At 48.6% G+C, this 23,397-nt stretch overlaps 1 pseudogene; it reads right to left on the bottom strand.

The window, feature by feature from the left end:
* The window catches only part of LOC137648128 (neurofilament heavy polypeptide-like), a 152,549-nt pseudogene that overhangs the window by 104,302 nt on the left and 24,850 nt on the right, over positions 1–23,397 (bottom strand).

The raw sequence follows: 23,397 nt of genomic DNA, 5'->3' as shown, positions 1-23,397 counted from the left end.
GAGGAGGAGGAGGAGGAGGAGGAGGAGGAGGAGGAGGAGGAGGAGGAGGAGGAGGAGGAGGAGACAGAAAAGCCCGAAAAACCAGACTCTGAATCACTATCCCCAAATAAAGAATCTCGTGTAATGGTGTCAAGAGAGACTTTTCCTTGTTGACAAGAAGACCCAATTCTTTCGTTAGATTCAAAGTTGTCTGGAGATCCTTCAGGCAGTGATCGTATGAGTGAGCTCTGAGAAGCCAGTCGTCGAGATACAGGAAGGCTCTGATGCCGCTTGAGTGGAGAATTCTTGCTACATTGAGCATAAGTTTCATAAATATTTGAGGGGCGGTGCTGAGGCCGAAACATAAGGCTCGAAATTGAAAAACTTCCTTCTTGAATACGAACCTCAGATAATGCATGAAGCTCGGATGAATTGGTATGTGAAAATAAGCGTCCTGGAGGTCTAATGAGACCATCCAGTTGCCTTTTCTTACTGCTGCAAGAACTGACTTTGAAGTCTCCATCGAGAACTTAGTCTTCTGGACAAACTTGTTTAGTGCACTTACGTCCAAGACTGGACGCCATCCCCACGAGTCCTTGGGCACTAGGAACAGGCGGTTGTAAAAGCCTGGTGATTGTAAGTCCCGCACCCTCTCTATGGCCCCCCTTCTCCAATAATAGAGACACTTGAAGATGTAACGCTTGCCTCTTCGCCTCCTCTCTCTATCCAGGAGAGAGATCCACTGGAGCTAATACCAAAGGTGGTTTCCCTATAAAGGGGATTTTGTAACCCTCCTTCAGAAGCTGTACTGACCAAAGGTCTGCTCCCCTCTCCTCCCACACTTGCCAGAAGTTGAGTAGTCTGGCTCCTACTGCCTGAAGGCGAAAGCAGTCAGACTCTGCTTCACCCTGTTCTGAAGCCTCTCCTCTTAGCTCTTCTTCCATCGGGCCTGGAGCTACCCCTGCTGGAAGTCCTCCCTCGAAAGGGCTGAGAGAACTTAGGAAAAGTTGTTTCTTCCTTTGGTTTATGGCTGGAAAAAGAAGTTGGGAGGACTTTTCTTGCTGTCTTAAGAGACCAGATCTTGTGTGGCCTTCTGAGTTAATGCGGACGAAATTTCCCTTATGAGTTCTTATGGGAACAGCGAGGAAGACGGAGGAGCATATAATAACTCTGAAATCTGAAAGGGAGTAACCCCTAGTGACAGAAATGAACACATCTGAGCCCTTTCCTTAAGAATTCCTGCTGAAAAGAGTGCCGCCAGCTTATTAGATCCGTCCCGCAATGCCTTATCCATACAGGACATTAAGTGGACTAAGAAGTATCACCCTCTTTAAATGCAGAATCTTTCTTGCCCAAGGCTCCTAGACTCCAATCAAGGAAGTTAAAAACCTCAAAGGCTCTAAAGACGCCTTTGAGCAGATGATCCAACTCCGAGGTAGACCAGAAAATCTTGGTCTTCCTTAAGGCCGACCGACGAGGAGCGTCTACAAGACTCGAGAAATCTCCCTGGGCAGAGGCAGGTACTCCCAAGCCGAGAACTTCTCCCGTCTCGTACCAGACACTAGATCTAGAAGCTGGTCTACCTGAAGGAAATGCGAAGGCTGCTTTTCCTTGGTCTTTTTTGGACTGCATCCAGTCTCCCATCAATCTTAGAGCCCTCTTAGAGGACCGTGACAAGACCATCTTGGTAAACCGAGACTTCCTCGACGATTTTCCAAGAGTGAATTCTGAAGGAGGCGACCATGGGGCAACAGGTACAAAAGATTCTGGAAATTCCTCATTAAAAACCTTCATGAGTTTTTCAGATCTACTGAAAGACGAGACGAGTTAGAGTCGTCTTCTTCTGATACCTCCTCAAACAACTCAACAGGAGAGAGGTGATCATCAATGTCCTCTTCTGGCAAAGCCCCAACAAGAGCAACAATATTAAATTCAGGATCCATCTCATGAAGTTCCTGACTTCTGACAGCAAAAGAACCTGGATCATCACGTCTGTCGCCTAGTCCATCTAGCGTCTGACGCTCAGCTAAATGCTCGCAATCCAAGCGATCGGAACTAACGTGTTCCTGATCATGAAAACTGATAGAACCAGTGTCATTGCGAAGTGCGTGGTTCTCATCCTCATAATCAAGTCTCACTTCTTGACTACCAGCAACCCAGGAAGATGTTCGTCGCTCGGTGTCACATTCTGAATAACGCCTGACGTCGCGTCCTGACTGGCGCTCAGCGCTGCGTACCGCTTGACGCTCGACGTCCTGCCTGGCTTCTTGCCGCACGACGACGCATCCTGGAGAACGCTCGATATCGCATCTTGATGGACGGTTGACGTCCTGTTTTGTAGGACGTTCGACGTCTCGTTTAGCAGGACGCTCGACGTCACGTTTTGTTGGACACTCGAGCTCACGTCCTGAATGACGTTCACCTTTACGCTTAGAAAGGATGTTCGGTGCCTTGCTCTATAGAACGTTCGACGTTATTTCTAGCTGGACACTCGACGACGTTCTTTATTGAACGCTCGAGATCACGTCCTGAAGGACGTTCAACGCTATCTCTAGAAGGACGCTCAGCGCCTCGAATAGAAGGACACTTGACATCAAGAAAAACTGCATACTTAACGTCACGTTTAGGTGGCTGTTCGGGAACACGTCCTAGAGGACGTTCCATGTCGCGTTGAGAAGACCGCTTGTTGTTACGCTCTGAAGAACGCTCGACTTGATAGGAAGCTTGACATACAATGTCTCTGGCTGCCTGACGCCAGTCGCCACGATGGTGATGCTCAAGAACAAGATCATGTCCACTTTCCTTATGAGGAACAGTGTTACGACATTTCAAAGGTGAGACGAAAAGACGTTTGTCGTCCATAGCCTCTTGACTGACAGCTTTACGCCGCCTGGCGTTCAGAAGAGAAGCTTCCTGACATTCAGGATCCAGGACTGCTACTCTCTTACCGTCCAGGGCTTGGTAACTCTGCATGAATGAAGAGAGCCTTTGCTGTATCTCTTGCAGCATATTAACCCATATATGCCCAGAAAAGATGAAGGTTCTTGAAATCAAATGATTTTCAGATATGATATAGGTTATGATGTTTCCATGTCATATATCAATGTTTGAGGAAGTTTTCTCAAGTATTCTTCAATTTATTGCCAAAAATTTACTGTTGCGCAAACGCATCACTGGGCACACCATGCCTGTCCAATGTTTCGTATATGCAACACTGGGCATTTTAAGCCTAAAAGTTTTTTTTCTTATTTTATATATAATTTTTAAAAAAGAAATTGATGTAATTTTCAATAAATTACAAGAAGAAATACACATTTAGGATTACTTTCAAAGATGTCGTGGTAGATTTCATTTATATTTCAAGGAAACATAAACATTTCATTTATGAATAGAAATGGACATCGTGAATTACATGTATAGCATTTGAATACAAAATTTAAAGCAAAATAAATGACAATTCAGTTCAACAAAATAAAAAAAGAAACATTCTTCATTCAGCAATGTAAATTTTCTTCAACAAAGAAAGAAACAAACAAGCCTATTCTTATTGGGTAGGATATGCAACAGAACATTCCATATGCAATGGAACATCACACTTTCTGCAAATAAAAATTGTTTGGCTATGACAGCGTTTGCACCTTCTTCTACATTTAGGATCCCTTTCAACAAAGAAAGAAACAAACAAGCCTATTCTTATTGGGTAGGATATGCAACAGAACATTCCATATGCAATGGAACATCACACTTTTTGCAAATAAAAATTGTTTGGCTATGACAGTGTTTGCACCATCTTCTACATTTAGGATCCCTTTCGATGATGTCATGGCTTATCTTATCAAAACGTTTCTCGGTATTCAGGGTGCTCATGCATAGTGACCTTAGTTTTCCAGGGGTTTTTGGTGGTTCTCCAAACTTTTTCAACCAACATTGAACAATGATCTAGTAAATGTAAGCAAATCATCATACCCACCTTTCCGAGCAAAAAGCCAGGCGTTGTTCATTGAGACATTGATTACAAAACAGAGTATGGGAAAATATCATTTTTTACCTCTAATTGCAATGCGATAATGACAAATATTTTCATCTGTTCTGTCAACACCACCCATGTTCTGGTTCTATATGTCAATCAAATGAGGGCAACCTATAGATACTTTCATTTTTTCCCTTGCTGAGTATCGCTCAACTTTTTTTCATGTGAAACGTTCCATGCTCATTGGAACCTATGCTGATTACTCCATTATCATTCCATCTGACAACTAGAATTTGAGAATCTCTATCTAAGAAGTGCTCTTCACTACCTCTTGGCAACTTTTCAAATGTCTTGTTGATAGTCAGTGGACATTTATCTACTCTGTTGGCTCTTAGGGTACATGTGGCACCATGACCTCTTCTTTTGATCTCTTCTAAGAGTTTTATTGAGGTGAAGAAGTTATCGAAATAAAGAGAAAATCTTATTCTCCGATATTCAGCTTGAAGTGTGTCAAGAATGTTTAGAACAACTTTTCCTCCTAAACCATATTCACTTGCATACACAATTGGATTATTTCTTTCATATTTCCTTGGTAAAGGTCAAGAGTAAAGGCATAACGCAAAGGAGTGCAAGCTGCCCATGCTTTATAACAATATCGTATGGGCTTTCCACGGATGAACTGATTTGATGGTGTCTTCCAAAATATGGAATCATGGACTCATTTATAGATATAGTGGATGACCCAAAGACTTTACCATAGGAAAGATAGTTTTTTATTTAGAATGTGTGTCAGTGTGTGTTTGTGTGTGTGTGCGTATGTATGTGTATGTATATTTATGGTGATCCTTAGGCAAACATGAAAATAAAACGCTTTTAAACGCAATTTAATGGGGAAAATATATGTGGAATATTGAATACCAGTGAGATATGGGATGCCCAGTGTTGCGTGAACGCATCACAATAAAAATTAGATTTACGGAACGTATTTTGAACATCAGAATACATGCTAAAACACAAATTTCAGAAATGCACTAGTAAAGGAACAATCTGTTAATATGGGCACGATCTTATTTATCTATACGTAGGTTGCATTTCTCCTATATACCCATTATTTCTCGAAGACATGGTAGACAAAAATTACACTGAATTTTAAATCCCTGTACTGCACTTGTTATACAGTTTGTTTCAGCAGTTCACCGTACATCTGTCTGTTAAACTCTCTCTCCATAAACTGATGACAACAGAAAGTTAGAATCAGTAAGCCTATGGCGTGCAAGTTGAAACTTGCAAACACAGCTTTAGTGTTGCATCACTGGGCATATATGAGTTAAAGTTCGGATCCACTCGTTGCGTTATCAGGGGCATCACCTCTAATGCAACATCGCTCTCCCCACCGCTCATAGTGTACAGATGGTGATAACCAGTCTGACGGCTGAGGGGAGCATGAACCGAGGTCATGCCTGGTTCTGGCAACTGCTCAGCAAGCGAAAGATTCTTGGCAGAATCCGACGTCCTAGCAGGACGTTAAGCCGGAGAGCTCTCAACGGAAGATGGAAACCGCTCAATGGCTACAACCAGGAGCTTGCGCTGTGCTAGTAGGACGCTGGTTGACTTTTATCATCAAAGGTCCTCTTGAGAGGTCTGGAAGCTTGACGCCAGCCTCTTTTAGGTACTGCGTCATCCGAAGATGACGAAAACAACTTAACCTCGCCTTTCCTATGGTGAGGGCGAACGTCCTGTGAAACATCAACAGGTACGTTCGAGGGGACGTCTGCTTGGGAGCTAAAGCCTCTCGTCTGCTTTTGCCGGTGGACATTCCTTCTCCCAGGGATTGGGGAGCTTGGAAGAGGTCTAAGACTAGGAGAACGACAAGCCCGAGAAGGTGCACCCTCCACTGCACTTCTAGCACTGTCACCCTTTAACTGCTTCACATTGGGCATAAGCTGTGTCCTGTCCGCCGCAAGCAATTCAACCTTAGCGCCCAGCGCTTGAATCGCCACCAACATATCTTTAAGCATCGGCTCATTAGCAGTAACAGTAGCGGGATCAGAAACTACCACTACAGGGGAAGGATTAGGTTCAGTGACACGGGAAGAGGAAAAGTCTTTTGAAGAACGAGAAGAACTTCGTCTCAATCTATCTCATTGTAGTTTACGCCTATAGCAATCAAACTCAAGCCATTCATTCTCGGATAAAAGAATGCACTCATCACACCGATCACCCAACTCGCATTCTTTACCTCTGCATTTAACGCAGAGCGAATGGGGATCAAGAGAAGCTTTAGCCATTTAGGTCTTACACCTACTCACACATATCCTAAAAGTTATAGGGGGGGGTGGCCATTTTGAAAATTTTTTGAGAGAAATCAACAAGCAAGGGTCAAAAAATCGAAATCCAAACGTAATCCAAGAATATCCAAAAGCAAAATCAAACAAGCGTGAGTCAAAACCAAAGTATTGTACATCACCAAAGTAAATCAGCAAAAATCAGGGAATTGTCGAGTAGAATACCAACGATGTCACCGCTAGCGACAGCAGGGAAGATATGAGGAATCCTGGAATGGTTATTAGGTACCTCGCTAGGGTGCACAGGTGGTACACCTGGCTATCCAATCGGCGAGAGTTTTGAGTTTTCTGCCGTGACGTCAGGGACGTAAGCTATATACATATATAACTACCGGGTAAGTCTTATGTTTAAAATTTCTTGTCTAAAATGACACAAGGTCAAGATAGAATTTCTTGTTTAAAATGACACAAGGTCAAGATAGAATATTCCATTTAAAATGACACATGGTCAAGACAGATTTTTCTCTTTAAAATGATACAAGGTCAAGATAGAATTTTCTGTATAAAATGACACAAGATCAAGATGGAATTTTCTGTTTAAAATGACAAAAGGTCTAAATAGAATTTAGTTTTAAAATTACACAAGGCTGAGATAGAATTTTTTTAAATGACACAAGGTCAGGATAGAATTTTCTGTTCAAAACAACACAAAGTCAAGATAGAATTTTCTGTTTTAAATGATACAAGGTTAAGATAGAATTTTGTTTAAAATGACAAAAAATAAAGAAAGAATTTTCTGTTTAAAATGATACAAGGTCAAGACAGAATTTTCTGTTTTGAAATGACAAAAGGTCAAGATAGAATTTTCTGTTTAAAATGACACAAGGTCAAGATAGAATTTCTAGTTTGAAATTACACAAGGCCAAGATATAATTTTGTTTAAAATGACATAAGGTCAAGATAGAATTTTCTGTTTAAAATGGCTCAAGATCAGCACAAAATTCCATGCTTAAAATGACACAAGGTCATGCTACAATGTTCTGTTCAAAATGATACAAGGTGAAGATAGATCTTCCTGTTTAAAATGACACAAGGTCAAGACAGAATTTTCTGTATAAAATAACACGAGATCAAGAGAGATTTTTCTGTTTAAATTGGCACAAGGTCAAGATAGAATTTTCTGTTCAAAATGACACAAGGTTAAGACAGAATTTACTGTTTAAAATGACACAAGGTCAAGATAGTATTTTCTGTTTAAAATGACACAAGGTCAAGATAGTATTTTCTGTTTAAAATGACACAAGGTCAAGATAGAATTTTCTGTTTAAAATGACACAAGGTCAAGATAGAATTTTCTGTTTAAAATGACTCAAGGTCAAGATAGAATTTCCTGTGGAAAATGATACTGTATAATACTTTATAGAAAAATATGTGAACTACATCCTTAAAAATCAATAATACAATAAAAATACAGGAATAAACGTACCTGCTGCTCATCAGTTTCCATATTAGACTCTTGGGTGACTTCTGGCTCACTCCTGGCAAGTATAAGAAGAATTTTATTACAAGATTGAAATAAATTTCATCCCTAAATACAAACACCTTTATTTCATCCATAACACTATAATGATGCCTAGTCCAGTGTAGTGACAGACATGAATTTAATTTATAATAGTTACTAAATTTGTCTCTTCTGAACCAAATTAGTACCTTGACAAGTTGAATTCAAAGCTCACAAAAATAAGACAAAGGAACGGCATATAAAATAAGAGGTTTAGTTACCTGAAAGATATGCAATCAAATTTATTTATGGAAACTAAACATATACACATTAAAAACCTCTTACTATTACTTATGGTGGTCATAGCCAATCACACTGCCTACCAAGTTACCAGAGGTAACAATACATCCCCTTACAAATTTGAAACTATACCAACTTATTATCCCTTTCAGGGTATATGTTGTGGCTGCTGGCTGCTGTTGAAATGAGAGACAACTAGATTGGCTGTGACGTCATCAGAGGGCGTGGCTTATTTCGCCTGGAATCTCTGCAGCAACTATAATTAAGTGTGAGGCATTTCAAAAAATTGCCAGTATTTTCCATGACAGCACTAATCAATCAAAATCAGTCTGGATTAGGAACTACTGTATACAACTGTTCATAAAACTTTCACTTGGCCAGAGGAGAGGGCTCAATACTGTCTTGACTGGTCTAATATGACAAATTTGATTGTAATTTGTATTTTTCATAACAATACAAACCTGTAGCTATTTATAGGGATAATACTTTCTGCAGAGCTGGAAGACTCGCCATAACACTCTTAGAGAGGTGTAACTACCATACCGCTGGTTAGTGGGGGGTTAAAAGAAGTACCCGACTACCCTGCTTACACACACACCTGTGTTGTCTTGTCACTTTTTATAGCAAGCAGGACTTATCGGGGGACGGGTGATGGCAGGCCAATTTGTATAAATAGCTAGAGGTTTGTATCGTTACAAAAAATACAAATTACTTTTAATTTTGTCCTTTGTTCCAACACTAAATACAAACCCTCGCTATCTATAGGGATCAACTCACCCCTTAGGAGGGTGGAAGTCCCAAACCAACTGGCTGGTCTTTGACCAGGGGATTTCCTATACGTGCTCCGCATGTAACAGGGAGAAACCCTGACACCTTACTAAACTTTTCTTGCAAAGCATGGTTAGCGACCTGAGCAGTCTGTGTGATTGTGAGATAGGCTACTAGCAGTGTGATTAGTCTAGGTAAGAATTCTCAGAAGCGTAGGAATCTTAGAATCAAACATGGATGTTACCCCCATCATACCTCACCAGGGGGTATGGGGATGTAAGTTCTGTATATCTCTTTATACCAAGTTACACAAGGGAAATGGTTTTACCTGTAGACAGTGGAGGCCAGCTTTACAGAATACCATAGGTGATGTTCTTTGTCATCTGAGACTTAACCATGGTTAAACTCCCCTCCACCATCTGCTATTGTCCATAAAGGAGCCTGAGGTGTTTAAACCATTTATTGTGTAGCCAAAGCAAGGTCAATGGAGAACGTCTCCATGTTCCTGTGGGTCACCTCTTGTAGGAAGTGGGCGGTCAAGGTCATCTGACGCTTCCACATGGCTGCTGACAAGGCCTGCGTCACAGAAGTTTTCATAAACGCTAGAGGCATACTCCTACCGTTAACATTATGAGCTTTAGGTCTCCCCGAGAAGGAGAAGGATTCAATGCTCGGTCTATGACCTTGCGCGTCAAAGCTGAGAACGTGTTCTTGATGATCCTTCTCTTGACCTTCCACGAGCTGACGAAGTGCTGACACTTGGGGTTGAGTTACAGTAGTTCTCTTGAGGTAGCCCCTCAAGTTCCTCCCTGGCATAGTAACCATTGATCTGGCTCATTGGTCACGCTACAAAGGGTTCTCAATCTGAAGGGCTCAAATCTGGGATTCAAGCTTTCAGGAACAAAGTTGAGAATGACCTTGATCATCGTCGTGAATTAGACATTGGAGGAGGCCGACTCTCTTGGCTGAAGCCAACATGAGCGGGAAACCTGTCATCAAGGTAAGGTGAAGATCTGTTGCTTGGCGTCCTGGGTTGTGAGGGGAGAGGGGGGGAGAGGGGGGGGAGGGGGCAGGTATCCAGACATCCTGTTCGCAAACTCTGGCTGAAAGGCCTTTCTGAGCAAGGAGGTGCTGGATAGTTTCCAGGCACAGGGTCGCAACAGAGCTACAGTGGAACCTCTACATACGAATGTCCTAACACACAAATTTTCCAACATCCAAAGTAAAATTCGACCAAATTTCTGTCTCGACACCCGAAGCGTTGCTCTAACATACGAAGTAAATAATACGCGTACGCGTGGAATTTTTTCGAAAGCGTCGACCGTGGTTTGTTGTTGACGCCGCTAGACGGCAGCACATCGGAGGGATGCCAATCGAGCGACGCCTTGATCAGTCCTCTCATCTCGTGCACATCGTGTGGTTGTTCTCTATTCGCTCAGTTATTAACAGTGTTTCTTATCTTCCTTTTTCACGTGTTGTTTTCTGAGTTTCATAATCATGGGTCCTAAAAAGCTTAGTTTCGGTTCAGGAAGTAGTAGTAGTGGTGAGAAAAGGAAGAAGTCAATGCTTTCATTAGAACTAAAGCAAGAAATAATAGAAAAGCATGATCGAGGTGTGCGTGTTAGCGATCTGGCTAAACAATATGGCCGAAATATATCTACGATCTCGACGATCCTAAAACAGAAGGCACAGCCATTAAAGCAGTGAAACCTACGAAGGGGATCACGATTATTTCCAAACATCGTAGCCCTACCCTTGAAGAGATGGAACGCCTTTTGTTAATATGGATCAAGGACAAGGAGATTGTTGGCGATACGATCACTGAAACGATCATTTGTGAGAAGGCCAGCACTATCTACAGTGACTTGAAGGCGGCGGGCTCTGGGGGTGACGTAGGGGAGAGTTCAGCCGATCCTACGACAGAGGAATTCAAGGCGTCTCGAGGTTGGTTCGAGAAATTTAGGAAACGGACCAGGATTCATTCAGTTGTTCGGCATGGAGAAGCTTCGAGTTCGGACACCAAGGCTGCTAAAGACTTTGTTAAAAAGTTCGAAAGCATCGTGGCGGAGGAAGGCTACGTAGGGCAGCAGGTGTTCAACTGTGATGAAACCAGTCCGTTTTGGAAAAAGATGCCTAGTCGAACATACATTACCGACGAAGAGAAGAAAATGCCTGGGACATAAGCCAATGAAGGATCGGTTGACTCTTGCGCTTTATGCCAACACCAGCGGGGACGGCAAAATTAAGCCTTTATTAGTTTACCATTCCGAAAACCCTAGGGCATTTAAAGCACATAGAATTAATAAAGACCTGCTACATGTTCTATGGCGTTCTAATTCTAAGGCTTGGGTTACTAGGCATCTCTTTGTGGAATGGGTAAACGTAGTTTTCGGCCCTGCTGTCAAGAAGTACCTTCAGGAGAGGAATTTGCCCTTGAAGTGCTTGCTTTGTTTGATCAATGCACCCGCTCACCCCCCCCCCCCCCCCCCCCGGACTCGAAGATATCATCGACCAATACAAATTTATATAAGTGTTGTATCTTCCACCGAATACCACCCCTATCCTCCAGCCCATGGACCAGCAAGTCATCTCTAATTTTAAGAAGCTCTACACCAAGCACTTATTTAAGCAGTGCTTTAATGTCACGCAAAGCACCAACTTAACTTTGCGTGAATTTTGGAGGAGCCACTTTAATATCGTGCACTGCTTAAAGATCATAGATCAGGCTTGGGAGGGAGTAACTCGTCGGACCCTGAATTCAGCTTGGAAGAAGCTTTGGCCTGATGCTGTTGCTCCCAGAGATTTCAAAGGTTTTGGCCATGAGAATGAACCTATGCTTGCCGCCGAGGAAGACGTCGAAGAGATTGTATCCCTTGGCAAGTCCATGGGTCTGGAGGTGGATGAAGATGACATCACCGAACTCGTCGATGAGCATCATGAAGAGCTCACCACCGAAGAACTCAAGGAGCTGCAAGCCATGCAGCATGATGAGTTCCAAGTGCAGTTGAGTGAGTCGGAGGAGACCGAGGAGGTAGGCCAAATCTTAGGTACAGCGGAAATAAGACAGATGTTGGCATATCATCAACACGTGGTTGATTTCATCGACAAGCGTCACCCACAGAAACTTCAGGTTTGCTGTGTAGTTGTGCAGTTCAATGATGTTTGCTTAACTCATTTCAGAAAAATCCACAAAAGCCGTACCAAGCAACTTTCTCTCGATAGTTTCTTTAAAAAATCTACAAAAACGGTCTAGTGATCATGATGAAAAGAAAGAAAGCGAAGCAAAGAAAAGGAAGACCGAATCGAGTGAAAGTGATGAAAATTAAAAATAAGAAAAGAAAAAAAAATGTAAAAAAAAATATAAAATTATAAAAATGAAAAAAAAAATAAGCTAAGTTAAAGTTCACATAGTGTAAGTTAGTGTAAGTTATCGTACGTTTTATCGTAGTCGCCGTCCCTACCTCCACGCTGATCTTCCGTCTCCTCCTGCGTAGCAGTCCCTACACCTGCGCTGGCCTGTCGCTAAGGTAAAGTGTTAATAAAAATCACAAATTTTATGTAATTTGTATTTTTCCTAGCAGTACTTACCTCAAACTACTTTCTTAGGAGTATCTGCAATCTCCCAACCGACCAGAATTTTGTGTAGTTTACCCTACTCCAGTTTTCTATGCGGTGTAACCTCAGGCGGAGTGATACGTACCCAGAGACAACCCGGGGTCAGAGAGCATGCTTGCTCAGGTCTCGATCTCCAGTAAGTTTTTGGCAGATAGGTTTCTACTAAGTCCTGTAAGGCACTCTGAGTAGGATGGGCAGGCCATAACCTGAAAGTAGTTCGAGGTAAGTACTGTTACGAAAAATACAAATAACTTAAAATTTGTGATTTGTTCCAACACGGAGTACTTACCTCGAACTACTTTCTTAGGAGACTTATACCTTAGGAGGTGGGAGTGTCCCACAGGACCCAGAGACCGTGATGAGGAGAGAAAAGGGGAACCTAGATAAGAGGCTAGGTTCTCCTGACCCTCCAAGAGAAAACACGAGAAATAGGGAAAACTACCCAAAAAACTATCTCAGTGTCTAAGTAACTCACCTCTGTAAATATCCTTGGAGACGTATTCATTCACTGACGATGTATCCCATGGAAGTTAAAGGATTTCAGGGTCATTTCAGGGAAGGTAATAAGGGAACAGATGGGGGGGTAAGGAAGGAACCTGTGTCTCTTGGACTTACTGCCCGTGGTTTACCTGGGGCTACACCTTTAAATCTTTTGAAGAGCTGAAATGACGGGACCGAGAGATAATCCGTCCAGGGACCTCCTTGAACACTCCTTCAAGTAATGAGCTGTGAAGGTTGACTGACTAGCCCAAGTACCTGCCCTCAGGATTTGGCCGACTGCCATGTTCTTCTCAAATGCCAACGAAGTACTAAGCCCTCTGATCTTGTGGGGTCTAGGCTTACCCGGAAGAGAACCCCTACACTACTGTAGGAGGAGATCGTATTTTTGGAGATTGGTTTCTTTACTAATCCTGAAGAGACGAACAGACTCTTGATTTCGGGTCGAAGTCTGGCTGTCCTCTCTAAGTACTTCCGTACCGCTTTGACAGGGCACAGCCGCAAGTCCCGCGGGTTGTCCGAACGGGGGATTGCCGGCACCGAGAATCCTTCAAACTTGGGGTCCCAGACTGCTGGGTTCTGGGTCTTGGCCACGAAGGATGGTCCGAACCTGAAGGTAGCTTCACGCCAGCCCTTCGAGTGTGACACCTCGTATGAAAGTCCATGAAGCTCCCCTACCCGTTTTGCTGATGCCAACGCTAACAGAAAAACTGTCTTGAGGGTGAGCTCTTTGTCCAAGATGTCCTTAGGGGTTCGAAGGGAGGTTCTGACAGCATCTTCAGGACTCTAGCCACGTCCCACTGGGGTACCCTAACTGCCTGAGGGGGGCACGATTGCTCGAAACTCTTGATGAGCATCGAGATGTGTCTGGAGGAACCCAGGTCGATGCTCTTCAGGAGGAAGACTTGTCCTAGGGCGGGTCGGACTCCTTTAATGGCTGGGATGGACATATTAACCTCGTCCCTGAGATAGACTAGGAAGTCAGCTATCTCCGGGATGGAGGTTTTCAACGGCTTGAAGTTCTTCGCGACACACCACTTCGTGAAGGTAGCCCATTTCGCCTGGTACACAGCGGCTGACGACCATCTCAGGTACCCCAACATCCTTGTTGCCGTCTTCGCCGAATACCCTTCCTTCCTCAGGAGACGCTCGATAACCTCCACGCGTGAAGGCGGAGGGACCGAGGGTTTTCGTGGAACCTTTGAAAGTGTGGTTGCCGGAGAAGGTCTGGTCTGTCCGGAAGGGGCCAAGGTGGAAGGCGCGCCAGTTCCTTTAGATCCGCGATCCACTCTCTCTCCGGCCACCAGGGCACTACCAAAGTCATCCACAGGTTGTCCGCTGGTCTCACCCTGTTGAGGACTTGCCTGAGCATTTCGAAGGGAAGGAAGGCGTAAACGTTGAGGTTGTCCCAAGGGTGTTGGAAGGCGTCCTCGAACGCCGCCCCCGGATCTGGCACAGGAGAACAAAACACGGGGAGCTGCGCGTTCAGTCTCGTGGCGAAGAGGTCTATCACTGGCGAGCCCCACTTCTGAATCAGAGTCTTGGCCACTTCTGGGTGCAAGGACCACCGGAGCCTACCACTTGACCCATTCTGCTGAGGCCGTCGGCCAGGACGTTTCTCTTCCCTAGAATGAATCTGGCCGAGATCTTGATCTGCTCCATTTCGGCCCATTCCAGGAACTCCAACGTGAGGTCGCACAACTCCTTCGATTTTAGCCCTCATTGCTTCTTTATGTAGGCCACCACCGTGGCGTTGTCGCACATCAGTGCCACGGTGTTTCCCCGGAGCCTCTGAACGAACTCTAGGCACGCTCTTTGCACTGCCATCATCTCCAGTACGTTTATGTGCAGGTCCTTCTCTTCGGCTACCCACCTTCCTCTCGCTGTGCTGTCAAGGAAATGAGCACCCGAACCCTCCTTGGATGCGTCAGTGAACAGGATCATCTCTGGAGGGTCGGCTGCGAAGGGCAACCCCTCAAGGGTGGTTGATCTGTCATGCCACCACTCGAGGACCTCCTCTGTCTCCGGGGACATCGGGACCACCTTGTGCGGGGAGTCTCTCTGGTTTCAGGCCTCCTTCAGGTTCCATTGTACTCCCCTGAGTTTGAGTCTCCCCTGTGGGACTAGCTTCTCTAACGACACGAGGTGGCCTATCAGGCTTTGCCAGTCCCTGGCTCTCCTGGGCTGATCCGACAGGAAGGGCCGTAGGATCTGGTCAAAGTTGTCTAGTCTCTCCGCGGAAGGGATGGCTTTCGCCAACCGGGAGTCTAGGACCATCCCGAGGTAGGTCATCCTGGTGGAGGGTATCAGATGGGACTTCTCCAGGTTGATGGTGATACCCAGGACGTTGCAAAACTGCAGGAGCTTCGCGTCTTGCTCCCTCGGTACTTCCCCTGAGGCTTAAAGCAACAACCAGTCGTCCAGGTACCGAATCAGGCGGATACCCTGTTCGTGTGCCCAGGCTGAAACTGTTGCGAAGACCCTCGTGAAGACCTGAGGGGCTGTGGACAGACCGAAGCAGAGGGTCTTGAACTGCAACGTTTGGGTAGCCCATTTTACCCTTAGGTACTTCCTGCTGGAGGGGTGGACAGGGATCTGAAAGTATGCATCCTTGAGGTCTATAGACATCATGATGTCTCCCTCCCTCAAGGCCGCTAGGACCGACTTCGCAGTGTCCATCTTGAAGTCGGTCTTGCACACGAACCTGTTGAGGGCTGAGAAGTCTATGACTGGTCTCCAGGCCCCTGTCGCTTTCTCCACGAGGAAGAGTCTGCTGTAGAACCCTGGACCCGGGTTCTTGACTGGTTCTATTGCCCCTTTCACCAGCATTGCAGAGACCTCCTCTAGTAGGGCCGTCCTTCTCAAGGGGTCTTTCGGTGCCAACCATTCCGCCTGCAGATCTGGTATCAGAGGTGGGGGGTCCACCAGGAAGGGCAACCTGTACCCTTCTTTCAGGACTGTCACGGTCCACGGGTCCGATCCGTGGTCTCGCCATGCTTGCTAAGAATGTTTGAAGCATCCCCCCACCTGAGGCTTCGGCAGGAGTAGGGGGCCTCTCTCCCTATCTCCTTCGAGAGGCGCGGAAAGACCGACCTCTTCTGGTGGCCGAATAGGAGGGCCTGAAGGCTGACTGCGCAGCCGGTGTTCCTCTACGGGAGGGCTGCGAAGGTTCCTGCCAGGATATAGTAGGGGCGTCTCTCCTGAGCTGGTTAGGTGAGGCGCGAGGGGGGAGAGGGACGTCGGAGGGTATTTTTCTATGGGCGGGTCTTCTCGCTGGAGGGGGTCTGGGTTCTTCCACATCCTTTAGCTTCCTAACCCTCTCCACCGTCTCTTCCACCGTCTTGAGGGGGTACACTGAGTTGTCTCACAGTGGAAGGCTCCTCAGGGACCTCGCTTCTCTGTCAGGGAGCCTCCTTACTAGTTTGCTGAGCACAGTGTCCCTTTTCCTCAGTATCCAGTTGGCAGCCTGCGCTATGGATTGATAGGATAGGAACTTCAGGGCCTTACCTCCTGAGCTAATCAGCTCCTTCAGCAAGGCCTGATTCTCCGGGATTGTGAGGTCGTGCAAGGACTGGAACCCCACCAGTGTGGAGGCCCACCAATCCAGCCACGATGACACGTGAAACAAGTCCTTGGCCAGCTCCTCCATCATGGAAGTCTCTGCAGGGGAGAAACAAACTGGGGTAGTGGTAGCCCTCTCCTCTGCTGCTCCTTGTCCCAGGATGGCTACTGCTGGCTCACCGCACAGGGCCCCGCGCGGTGTCCTTCTGGGAGGTAGAACCGGCTCTGTGTCTTCAGGCCCTGGAGAAGTCTACAGGAGCTCTGGCTCTTGGGAGCTTCCGCACGGTTGGCCACGATCTTGTCAACATGCGCCAAACCCAGCCTCACATCCTTAGCCAAAGAGAGGGCTAGCGAGGGCCTCTGTTGTACAGGCGCATCCACCAGCCTGCTCAGGCACGAGCGCCAGACTTCGTCAGTAAAGGCCTCAGGTTCGACCAGTCTATGGTGACGCCTAATGAGGCCTATCACCCTCCTGTATGATGAAACTTCCGCTGCCGAACCTTCTGCCCCGTCCTCTACATTCTCCGTTGGGCGCTCCAGTTCTCGTGACGGAGGACCTTCGACAGAGGATCGTACGTGGAGGAAGCATCTTCCTGGAGTGGTCCAGTCTCCTCGCTTCAGGGAGTAGGACAGGCATCGCTGCTGGAACGGAGGCCTCCGTCCTGGATTTATCCCTTCTTCCGGCGGACCAGGGGTCTGCGGCCTTGCCCATCGAGGGAAGGAGTTTCTCTCGTTCCAGATGATGCGTCGTAGATTTTGAGGCCGGGACGCGGTTGACAGACCGAAGGGGCGACTCTCTTCGCTGGGCGGATAGAGTCGGAACCTTCGCGGACTTATGCCTGTCCCTTGGCGCCTGATGAGACGAGTCCCTCCGTCGGTCATACCTGCTGCTGGAGACAAATCCTACCGGTGAGCGGGACCTAGGGAGCCATCCCGAGGTGCTCGGGACTGCTGAAGCCCCCAGGAGTTGGTTACGGGGGATGGAGACCCGCACCCATTCTTCCTCCGGCGAAGCGCTTCTCCTAAACTTCCTCCTGGGGAATCTAGAACGCCTACTCACGTGGCGGGATCTTGAACGGGAACGTGAACAAGATCGCCTCCTGTGGGACCTATCTCGCCGTCTCCTATGGTCCCTCGGGGCGCCGTCTTCCGATGAGTAGGAGTAGGCCTCGACCGAGGAGCCCGAAGACCTGTAAGACCTCGCTGAAGGGCATGAGTCGTGCCTCGTTAGTGGTGGTTCCACATGGTGTTCGGTCGACGACGAAGGCTCCAGGAAGACGGCCGGGAACGTAGCTGAAGGCACTGGAGGGGAGCGGGGGAGCTCCTCGCTGGGGAACCAGGTCTCAAACTCCTCTTCCATCCTCAGGGGAGATCTGAAGGGCGTCTTCGGAGGCGACCACACGAGGGTGTCTGACGGCGGTGAGTCCTCTCCTTCTCGGCGGCACCCTCGGCTGCTGACGCACCTGAAAAACCTGCCCAAGAGTCGGGAGAAGAGACTGCAGCAGTTTTACCCCACATAGGATCGTCCGACGAGAGGGGACCTGCTTTCACCAGGGCTCCGTCCCCCAAACACACACCCGCCCCTCCCTACACTTGCCTGGATCAAAGACATAATCCCACTGTCAGGTAAATCAGACTCCTGGGGAAGGACCACAGGCCGCTTCCCCGCAACAGAATTACCTCGACCCCTACACTGGATAGGGGAAGACGGCAGAGAGACTCTGTCCGACGAGACGCCGGGCGAAGCGAGAGGCAAAGAGACCCTGGGCTTCCTAGGTGAACGTCTAGAGACCTCCTTCTTCTTGGTGCCGTAGCGCACCCACTGCACCTCGTTCCAGGACTCGCACTCCGGACACGTGGCTGTAGGGGAACACACACTGTCCCCACATGAAGAACACAAGGAGTGTGGGTCAACTTCAGGCTTAGAGAGGAAAGCGCCACACAATTTGCCGGACATAGGCCCAGGGCAACGACGGGGATGCTCCACATTGCACTAGTAAGACACCGCGAGAAACAGGAACACAGAGGGAAAAGGATAGGGAAGAGTGCGTATCACTCCGCCAGAGGTTACCCCGCATAGAAAACAGGAGTAGGGTAAACTACACAAAATTCTGGTCGGTTGGGAGGAGATCCCAGATACTCCTAAGAAAGTAGTTCGAGGTAAGTACTCCGTGTTGGAACAAAACCCTTTTTTATTTATTATTTCTTTATTATTATTATTCTTTTTAGATATTCCTGTATTATTCAATTGTATTAATATGTGTAATTATGTGTAGCCATTTATTTAAGAGTTATTATGGTTTTTTAGGCTGAGGAATGAATTAAACAAATTACCGTGTATTCTTATGGGAATATTTGCTCCAACATACGAAGCAGTTTCTGGAACAAATTAAGATCGTATGTAGAGGTATCACTGTATGACTTTGTGAAAGAAGTTCACTTGTGGCTGTTAGAGTAGATCGTGTCATGAAGGGAGTTTTCTCGAGACTTACATCAGCAGCTGAAAAAGCAACGGGAACTATCCCACAGCTGCCAAGCGGAACTTAGAGGGTTATTGACAGGTTGTTGATGATCTTGCCTTGTTAAGCACCTTCAACTGAAGGCAGGAGAGGACAAGGCTTCGTATGAGAAGGAAGAGTTCCAGCGAGGGAGAAATGTCCATCCCTAGAGCCTGGAGGCAAGACCTAAGGCTGAGGGATAGCCTTTCACAGCCGAAACTGAAAGGCACACTTCATCCCACAACCCCACAAGGAGCTCCGCTATTGCTGGAAGCGGCATCGTGTGGAGGGATACCCTCTCCACGACACCGACCACAGTAACTCGCTCCTTCGCCTGGGAGACTACTGCGGAAGAATTGCGCAGGTGTCCAGGCCTCCTTTTCGCAACTTGTTGCGAAAATCCTCGCTCTTTGAGGAGAAGCTGGATAGTCTCCCGGCGGGAAGTCGGAGCAAGCTACGGCTTTGCGGAGGACTATATAGCATGTGGCTGTGTGAGTAACTGGTGACGTGGGGGGGGTTCCCTCGGAAGCTCCGAAAAAAGTTACAGAGGGACTGGTGAGCCACCTGCGAGGGGCCCTAGCGGAGCTATGGAGGTCATTGAGAGACTGACCGATGCTCTGGTTCTGTAGGGTACTCTCCTCGTCCGCAAGAACGGGGAAAGGCGAACACATCGATGTTGTCCCACCGTTGCTGGAAGGCCTCCTACTAGAGGGCCTTGGGATCCGTGACCGGGGAGCATTACAGCGGGAGCTTGCAGCTCAGTGCTGTAGCGAGCCGGTCCACAGAGGGAGCCCCACCGAGTCAGGACTTTGTAGGCTACTTGAGGATCCAAAGACCACTCGGAATGTGGCGACAGTGCCGCACTGCCCAGACTGTCGGCGAGCCCATTCCTTTACCTGAAATCAAGCGAGCTGCTAAGGAGACCAAGGGGAACTCGGACCATCCCGGTATCTCTACCGTAGGATGGGATGGCTGTACTGAAAAGTACCTCCTTGTCTCAGCAAGTAAGCCATCACTGTGGTGTTGTTGATCCTCACAACCACAGAGTAGTCTGCCAGGCTAGGTGGAGCTACTGAAGTGCCAGAAACACGGTTTCCATCTCTAGTAGGCCTAGAGAAGGAACTTCCTGGTTCTGACCACCGGCCTGAGGTCCCGTGGTTCCGAACGTGGGCCCCCCCCCCCCCTTTCTTTGACGCGTCCGAAGACAGCAGCAAGTTTGGGGGAAGGACGAGAAGGTCCGCTCCCTATTGTAGATCCTCGTCTGCTTCCCATCCCTGGGGGTCCGTCTGTTCCGGTTGCCCCTAGGGGTCCCGGCATCCGGGGACTCGTGCCCCTGACTACCCCGCGCCCCGAGTCGCTACTGGAGAGAACTCATCCTGAGGCGACTGTTGGAAACCAGACGGGCCAGGGAGGAGAGACGTAACCCCATTGGGTTGGAGGTTCTTCTCGTGTGGGGAAAGGTCTCGCGACCTTCCTCCGCCTTGCTATCCTGTCGCCTGAAGGAAAGGCTTCAGGAGATTGGTGTTTAAGACCAGGCCCAGGTATACCAGACTCTGAGAGGGCTGCGGGGAGGACTCCTCGAGGACCACTATGATCCTTAGAACTTGGCAAAGTCCGAGGAACTTGTCCCGATGACGAAGATGGGATGCCTTCGAGTCTGCTAGGATTGGCCAGTCACCCAGGAAACGGAGGGGACGGATGCCGATCCTGAGAGCCCGTGAAGAGATCAGAGTGGAAGCATCGGTGAACTGTAGAGGTGCTGTGGAAAGACCGAAGCACAGCACCTTGAACTGGTATATCCGTTTCCAGGCACACTCCAAAGCACTTCCTTGAAGACGGGTGAACCGGGATCGGAAGTACGCGTCCTACCAGACCAGTGTACACATGAAGTCTTATGGTCTCACCGCAAGACTGACCGCGTCTGCCGTCGCTATGCTGAACGGGGACTGTTTGACAACCCCGTACAGAGTCGAGAAGGGGAGGAGAAGATTAAGGAGGCCTCGGAACCCGTTGGCCACCTCTTTTAGGGAGCGAATCTCCAACATGGACTGGACTTCTGCCCGGAGGGCCCGTCCCCTCACCGATCCCTACCCAGGGAGGAGGGAGGGGCTCGATACCGACCAGGATTGTTGAAGGAGACAAGCTCAGAGAGCTGGCCCTCGGCCTAGTCTCTAGTACTCCTCATTCCCTAAGACCAGGGCAAGATGCACTGGCCCAAGGGAGCCCATGGGTGAGTAGATTCGGTCCCGGACCGTATCCTTCCCTTACTGAAGAGGCAACTCTGAATCTGGGGTCCCCTTGAGGTGTCTCCTGAGGGTCAGAACCTGCCAGAACGCAAGTTCCGACCCCTGGAGCTTCTCCTCCTGATGGCCTGGAAGCGAGATCTCTCATCCCCGGAGCTCTTCCTGGGGGGACTCGTAGACATGCCCCAAGGGTCCATCTGGATCCTGTCGGGTCATTGCGGACGACAGGGCCTTAGGATCCCTCCTAGGAGGGAAACAGGACTCCAGCGATATAAGGCTTTCGCCCCCTCCGCACGAGATGATTTCTCAGGAAGAAGCGGGGATTCTCCCTATGGAGTGATGAGGGAGAGGACCGGGTCTTCCGACCCTCCTGGGGATGGGTAATGCTCATCCGCAGGGGAGGAGAGAAATCTGAGGAGGGCTCATCGACTGCGTAAGGACTCACGAAGGGACAGGATAGTCCTCGGAGGAGATACCATGCCAGGAATTCCTCTCACCCTCTTGAGGGGGAGACGAAGTTGCTACTGTTTAGTGACCCCCGTCAGAAGGCACAGGCTCATCGCCTGCATGAGCGCTCTGACGACGGCATCCCACCAGGGATGCTGACCGACCCTCGCGCTGACAGGAAGTCCCTCTGGAGGAAAGAGGATCGTTCGATCCCCTGGAGGAGTTGACACCTGAGGGTTCGCCCGTAGAGAATATGTAATGAAAGGAGAAGAGACCTTTGACCTGTCCGGAAAAGTCCCCCCCTCTGGAGAGGGCGCTGCTCTGCGCTGCGGGGGTGGGAAGCACGAAGGTGGCATGACCGCCATAAGCCCTGATGTAATCAGGGCGCGATCGTGTCGGAGAACGGTGCGCCGATCACGCTGGCGATCGCGCGAAAAGCACAGATCTGGGTAGCGCGTGAATGAAACATGCGTAGCAGTATAACCGCGCCCGCATGCACGCTTACCCGCGTGAACGATCCCCGCGCATGAAGATCGCTGGCGCTTGTGCATGAAAGATCGTAGGCGATAGCGTGGGAAACCATCCCACGCGAGAACGATCTCCACAACAAGAGATCGCCGGGCTTGTGCCATCGGCGATTGCGTATGTGAAACCATCCCACGCGCGGAAGAAATAACGCTGACGATCTTCGGCGCCTACGCGTGTGCGAAGATCGTTGGCGCTAGCGCAAGAGAAGATCGTCGGAGACAGTGAGCGGGAAACCATTGGTGCCCGCGCGCGTACGATCTCTAACTATGAAAGGCGATCGTCGGCAATTCGCGCGAGTACGAACGATCTTCGCCGCTCACGCGTGTGCGAAGATTGTCGGAGCTCGCGCGCGAGAGAAGATAGTCGGCGATCGCGCGTGGGAAACCTCGGAGCCCGCGCGCGATCGTCGTAGATCGTCCGCGCGGGGGCTCCGGAAACCGCGAGCGGACGATCCGTGTGATGATCGCGTGAGCCTCAATGGTCGCGCGCGGGAAACTATCCCGCGCACAGAACGATCTTCGGCGCTTACGCGTACTATGAAGATCTTCGGCGCTTGCGCGCCTAATCTGAAGATCGGCGGCTAACGTCCGTCGACGATCGCGTGCGGAGAATCGTGCCGGACGGCCTCGTTGTCGCGTGCGGAGAATCGCGCGCGGACGGCCTCGTTGTCGCGCGCACAGAACGATCTTCGGAGCTTACGCGTACTGTACCATGAAAATCGTCGGAGTTTGCACGCCTAGCGCCGGATCCGAAGATCGCCGGCTAACGGCCGTCAACGATCGCGTGCGGAAAACCGCGCGCGGACGGCCTCGAATATCGCGCGCGGGACGACCTTCGGCGCTTACGCGTTATGAAGATTGTCGGTGCTTGTGCGTATCAGAAGATCGTTAGCTAACGATCTTCGAAGAGCGCGCGCGGGAAACCATCCCGCACGCAGGCAATCTTTAGCGCTTACGCGTTAGCGCGTATCAGAAGATCGTCGGCTAACGATCCTCGATGATCGCGAAGATCGCACGCGGGCGATATTCAGCGCTTATGCGCGAGTGAAGATCGTAGGCCCCTGTGCAACAGAAGATCATCGGAGAGCGCGCTTGGTTGAAAGATCGGCTAACTCATAGATCAGGAACTGGGATGTGTCCCTAAAAGGGAAGGCATCCCCTGAAGAGAACCAGGAGGCCTGCTTCAGAGCCGATGATCAACTGAA

The sequence above is a fragment of the Palaemon carinicauda genome, chromosome 1, assembly GCF_036898095.1.
Source record: "Palaemon carinicauda isolate YSFRI2023 chromosome 1, ASM3689809v2, whole genome shotgun sequence".
Classification (NCBI taxonomy): Eukaryota; Metazoa; Arthropoda; class Malacostraca; order Decapoda; family Palaemonidae; genus Palaemon; species Palaemon carinicauda.
Note: the sequence above shows the minus strand (reverse complement) of the source record. Positions and strands in the feature narration are given on the sequence as shown.